At 42.7% G+C, this 5,885-nt stretch overlaps 1 long non-coding RNA gene across 1 annotated transcript; it reads left to right on the top strand.

Moving 5' to 3' along the window:
- The first annotated feature begins 332 nt into the window (after positions 1-332).
- LOC120858781 lies at positions 333-5,385 on the top strand. Its single transcript, XR_005719942.1, has 2 exons — positions 333-448; positions 5,002-5,385. It is a non-coding gene; the product is annotated as an uncharacterized LOC120858781 (long non-coding RNA).
- The last annotated feature ends 500 nt before the right edge of the window (positions 5,386-5,885 follow it).

Genomic DNA, 5,885 nt, shown 5'->3' with positions numbered 1-5,885 from the left:
GACCGAGCAGTCTCATTGTAGAGGGCCGGGGTTCAATCCCTGGTCGGGGAACTAAGATATAAGCTGCACAGTCAAGAAGAGAAATGAAAGCAAGAGACAGAGAGAGGCAGAGAAAGAAAGAAATAGAAAGAAAGTAGGTATAAGGACACAAAATGAAAAATAAGAAGGAAGGAAAAATGATAACAAAGATTTGTTGCGATATTGCTGTAAACCTAGCCCTCTTCCTGAGCCAGTGACACAGGGTTTCCACTTCCCTTTACTGTCACATGTTGCTCAAGTCTAGAAACAGAGATATCTGAACACTAACTCCTACCAAGGGGATAACCTCTAGACCCACACAGTACATGTTCTAATTACAAAACCGAGCCTCTTAAACAATGCTGAGCTGTTTAGAGTTGAAACATTTCAACATAAAGAATTTGTTTTCTAGTGGTATTAGAAGTGAAGGGTGAGTTCTTTCTTCCTTTTACGTCTTGTTCTCCGTTCTATTTTACTGAAGTATAAATATGCATACAGTAAAGCAGGTAAAACTGCATTAATGTTAAGTATACAGCTGGGTGAATATTTACTACCCAGATTAAGATCTAGATTCTAGAATACTTCTGCTCCCCAAAAGGTTTCCTTGGGCCTGTTCCAGTCTATAGCCTCCCTCCCCAGAGGTACCCACTATACTGACTTCTGTCATTATCAATTAATTTTGTTGTTCTTCATCTCTACAAAAATAGAATCATATAGTATGCTTTCTTTTGTGCTAGGATTTTTTTTTTTCACTCAGCATAGTGTCTGTGAGTGTTGCATGGTATGAATCAGCAGTTCATTCCTTGTTACTGCCAAATACTAACCATTTATGGATATGTCAGAATTTATGTAGCCAGTCTCCTGTGGATGTATACATTCATGCTCCTCCATTACTGTTTTTAGTTTTCAGCTATTATAAAACATTCCTGTCATTTGCCACACTTATAAATTCTTTTCTCTTGGGTATATATTTAGGAATTGCATTGCTGTGTTGCTATTTTTTTTGTCTATAAATAATACATTTTAAATACAAACAAGTAAGCTACTTCTCTGTCTTAATACGTGTACAATATTGTAATATAAATATTTTATATACATTGTTTCAAGTGATCTTCAATACATTTTTGTGAAGTAAGAAGAGTAGGTAATTCACTGAATGAGTTTTCCTAGCAGGAGCAGTATCTGGGCCCCTAGTGTGTGTTCCCTTACGATTTTGTGTAATTTGGCTGGCATCTATCTACATAGTTTGTCTGTACTCTGTTTCACGACTCAGTCAAAAGGTCACCCTGTAATTCCAGTCCAGCTTCTCACTGTCCCTCTAATTCTAGGCTCTCTCTTCCTTCCTGTTCCCCTCATTTTTCCCCAGAGTGGGGATGCTATGGGGATGGAATCACAGTAAGCCAACTGATAAAGAAAGACGTGACAGAAGTAGAATGGGAGAATGCAGAGAGAAAAATAAAAGACTAAGGCAAAAGGAAAAGGCACATAGAGGAGACCTGAGGCAGTCAAAGAGGAACTGCACAAGTGATAAGACACCATGAACAACTTACAGAAACGGACAGAGACATCTTGCCCACAGTTTGAAGAACAGAGCAGAGGCACTAAGGCAATGGGCATCAGCAAACCCAGGAGGCTGAAACCCAGGGAGTCACAAGAGGGGAAAGACATAGTTACGTCTTTAAGTAGGTCATGCAGGATTCTGGAGAAAACAGTTGCAGCTGCAAACGGAACCTTGCTAAGAACAGAGACAGTCCCAAGGAAGTATTTATTTATACTCATATGCCTCTGTGAGTCATTTCGATTTCCACGGAAGGGACCAGCAGGAGGTTATAAAGAGGATACTCTTACTTCTGTATTGTTTTCCATTTCCTTTTCTAATGTGTAAAAAGGAACCTCCCAAAGACAAGCAAAAGCTAAGATCTTTCCCTTAGATGTAACCCTTTCAGTCTCTTGACTGTTCTTCGTCCATCTCAATATTTGTATCTCAAAATTTCTACAATTCCTTTTGTTTCTTTTCTTTCCATTTCTCCAGATATAAGCCACTATCTTCAGCCTCCTTCGGTCTCTCCTATTCTCTTTTCCAATATTCCTTGTATCTACAGTCAAACTTGTCCTCACATCTTAGCCAGAAACTTTGCTTCTTCCAAATCCATTCTCTATTCTTGCCTCTAAGCTGCATTCTTGGACCTCTTGATCTTTGGATAAGACAACATCTGATAAAAACAATAAGAAACAGCAGTTTTCTAAAGCTAGGATTTTTTTTTTTTGGCTGTGCTGTCTTCATTGTGGCATGCGGGTTTCTCTAGTTGTGGTGCCCAGGCTCTTTATTTAAGAGTTCCTGGGCTTAGTTGCCCCTTGGCATGTGACTCTTAGTTTCCCAACTAGGGATTGAACCCATGGCCCCTGCATTGGAAGGCAGATCCTTTCATTTATTTATTTTCGGCTGTGCTGGGTCTTCACTGCGGGCTGCTTTCTCTAATTGCAGCGAGTGGGAGCTTCTCTTGTTGCACAGCACAGGCTCCAGACGCTTGGGCTTCAGTAGTTACAGCTCTGGGCTCTAGAGCACAGGCTCAGTAGCTGCGACACACAGGTTTAGCTGCTCCACAGCAGGTGGAATCGTCCCAGATCAGGGAGGGAATCAATATCCTTTGCGTTGCTAGGCAGATTCTTAACCAATGAGCCACCAGGGAAGTTCCCTTAAAACTAAGATTTACTTTTTTAAAGGCAATTTTTAGAAAAATTAAAATATATACATACATAGATACTGAGAGAGCCCATAAAATTGTGCAGTGCTCTGCTGAACAATGCAAAGGCCCCCAAGTTCCTGCCCTTGGGTTGATCAGTCTGGTCCATGGAGGGAACCAGAAAAGAAAGTCAAAGAATCCAGAGATTTTATTCATGTGGGAACAATCCAGAAAGGCTTCTGAAATTAGAATCTTCCAGAAGTCAGAATCTGAACTAGTTCTTAAAAGATGGGTAGGAAAAGAGATAGGCAGAGGGACTTTCCTGGTGGTCCAGTGGTTGAGACTTCACTTTCCAGTGCAGGGTTTGCAGGTTTGATCCCTGGTTGGAAAGCTAAGATCCCACATGCCCTGCGTTCAGTTCCATTCAGTTCAGTGACTCAGTCATGTTCGACTCTGCGACCTCATGAGCTGCAGCACGCCAGGTCTCCCTGTCCAACACCAACTCCCGGAGCCTACCCAAACTCATGTCCATTGAGTCGGTGATGCCATCCAACCATCTCATCCTCTGTTGTCCCCTTCTCCTCCTGCCCTCAATCTTTCCCAGCATCAGGGTCTTTTCAAATGAGAAAACATGCCCTGAGACCAATAACCAAAACATCATTGGTAAGAAATATTGTAACAAATTCAATAAAGACTTTTAAAATGGTCCACACATTAAAAAAAAAAATCTTTAAAAAAGGGAAGAGAGAGAGATTAGAGAAAGGCATCTCAGGAAGATGCGATAGCCTGGGCAAAGTAATGGTGTTAGGAGGTGTGTGCAGAAGTTCAGAGAAGACTGCTTTTTTGGATCTTGCTCAAGAGTAGAGCCCTTATAGGAATCCAATAAGAGATTGCTGCTGCTGCTGCTGCTGCTAAGTCACGTCAGTCGTGTCCGACTCTGTGTGACCCTATAGACGACAGCCCACCAGGCTCCCCCATCCCTGGGATTCTCCAGGCAAGAACATTGGAGTGGGTTGCCATTTCCTTCTCCAGTGCAGGAAAGTGAAAACTAAAAGTGAAGTTGCTCAGTCGTGTCCGACTCTTCGCAACCCCATGGACTGTAGCCTACCAGGCTCCTCCATCCATGGGATCTCCCAGGCAAGAGTACTGGAGTGGGTTGCCATTGCCTTTATGTTTCTCTAAAACCAAGCTCAGGCGCTGCTATAGCAGTCTTTGAATACCAGACATGCTACTTTGGCATGAGCCCTTAGGTGACGCAAAATCTTACTGCATATTTTTCTTTTTTACAATATCAACATACCGCTTGCACTCCAGAGACACCACAACTAAAATACAGTCTCCTTGCTCTGTGCTTTTTCTAATCTCTCTTCTCCATTGCTTCCCTCCCTCCCAACTAGGAACCCCAAACTCTGCTGCTTCATTTCATTATCCTATCCATTGTGTCAGTCAGATGGCTTTATGGATAGAAACCAACTTGGTACAGTAGTGGAAAGTGTTTCCTGCAAACAATCTTCTCTCATGTCTATTTTTAGAACAAAGACAAGGCTGAGAGTTAGAAGACCCAGGTAGCAGCTCAGACTATGGCACTATCTTGCTGTGCTACGGACTGTGCTAACATTTATGTTGTTAAACCTCTGTCTCAGTTCTCTAATTCTAAAAAGTGGTCTTGGACTTCCCTGCAGGTCCAGTGGTTAAGCCGTTTGATCCATGATGGGGGAACTAAGATCCCATATGCTGAGAGGTATGGCCCAAAAAAAAAAAAAAAAAAAAGGTGGTCTTAGGGCTGAAGGGGAAGGATTCCAACTGATTTATTCTCTGCCACCTTCAACACGTCACCTACACAAATACCTGGGGGTTCATGCATGTAGAGCAATCTCCCCATGGGAGAAAGGGGATAAATTATGTAAATATTTTGACTACTAATTAAGTATGCACTTATCATACCTCTTTCAAACACACACTCGAAATTCCCAAATCTTTAGAAGTTTCCCTGGTTCATTTTTGTGCCTGGTACATACAGACACATTCAGCAAATATCTGAATGAATGAATGACTCTCCAGCTCTAAAACATAAAGGTACTGGGGAAGTCACTAGATTCTGAATGATATCACAGTTGTAGTTTGAAATATCAGAAGCACCTGAAGGGAGCTACCTAGTTGCTGTTTCTGGGTCTGGCTAAAGAAAGAATTTATTTTTCTCCTTGCATTTCAAAATTTCCTCCAACTTTTGCTCCCTTCAGCTACCCTGAGAATGAAGCTATTTACCACTGTCTCACTAGTTCTTCTTTGATCTTGACAGCTGCCATCAATATCAAGAAATCAAACAACCCCAGGGAAAACCTGGACCTGTTCCCACCATGGTGCCCGTGCAGTAAGGAGCATTCTTCTTGGTTCCCACACCCCTGCCTCCGAGTACAGCCAGCGACAGGGCAGCGGCTCTGCTTTCCCCTCGCTACCAGCCAGCTAGTGAGCCTGTCAGCACTGCCTCGTCCCAGAATAGCTGCATGCCTCACTGGGGCACCTGCGCGATAAGGAGAACAGAGCTGCTGGTTTCAGTTCGGTTGCATTTATCGAGTATTGAGATATGAAAAAGAAAAGCAGGATTATTACCTTTCTGCTGGAAAGCATGAGCAAAATATGGGGAAGAGAAAGTAAAAGTCCAGAAAGGGCAATGAAAATATGATTTTGCTTTATTTTTTTTGGGGGGGGGGGGCTGTACCTCAAGGCTATCGGGATCTCAGATCCCCTACCAGGGATTGAACGTGGTCCACGGCAGTGAAAGCTCTTAATCCTAACCACTAGACCACCAAGGAACTCCCTGATTTTGCTTTCAATAAGAGCATATGAAAATAAAGTCCAGCGACTTCCCTGGTGGTCCGGTGGTTGAGAATCCGCCTTCCAATGCAGGGGATGCAGGTTAGATCCCTGGTCGGGGAACTAAGATCACACAAGTTCCTGGGCAACTAAGTCCTTGAGATGAGACTGTGGAGCATTTACCCTTCAGAGCCTGTGCTCGGAAACAAGAGAAGCCCATGAGCCGTACTGAAGACCCAGCACAGTCAACGTTTTTTTTAATTAAAAGAAAAAGTCCTAATGTGATCACTGAACATTGTTAACATTTCTAAAAGGATGAGATTGGAAGAGGTGACAGAAAATTGGGACTATGAAAACATCTTCTCGGAT

The sequence above is a fragment of the Oryx dammah genome, unplaced genomic scaffold, assembly GCF_014754425.2.
Source record: "Oryx dammah isolate SB20612 unplaced genomic scaffold, SCBI_Odam_1.1 HiC_scaffold_29, whole genome shotgun sequence".
Lineage (NCBI taxonomy): Eukaryota > Metazoa > Chordata > Mammalia > Artiodactyla > Bovidae > Oryx > Oryx dammah.
This window is presented reverse-complemented; position numbering and strand designations above follow the sequence as displayed.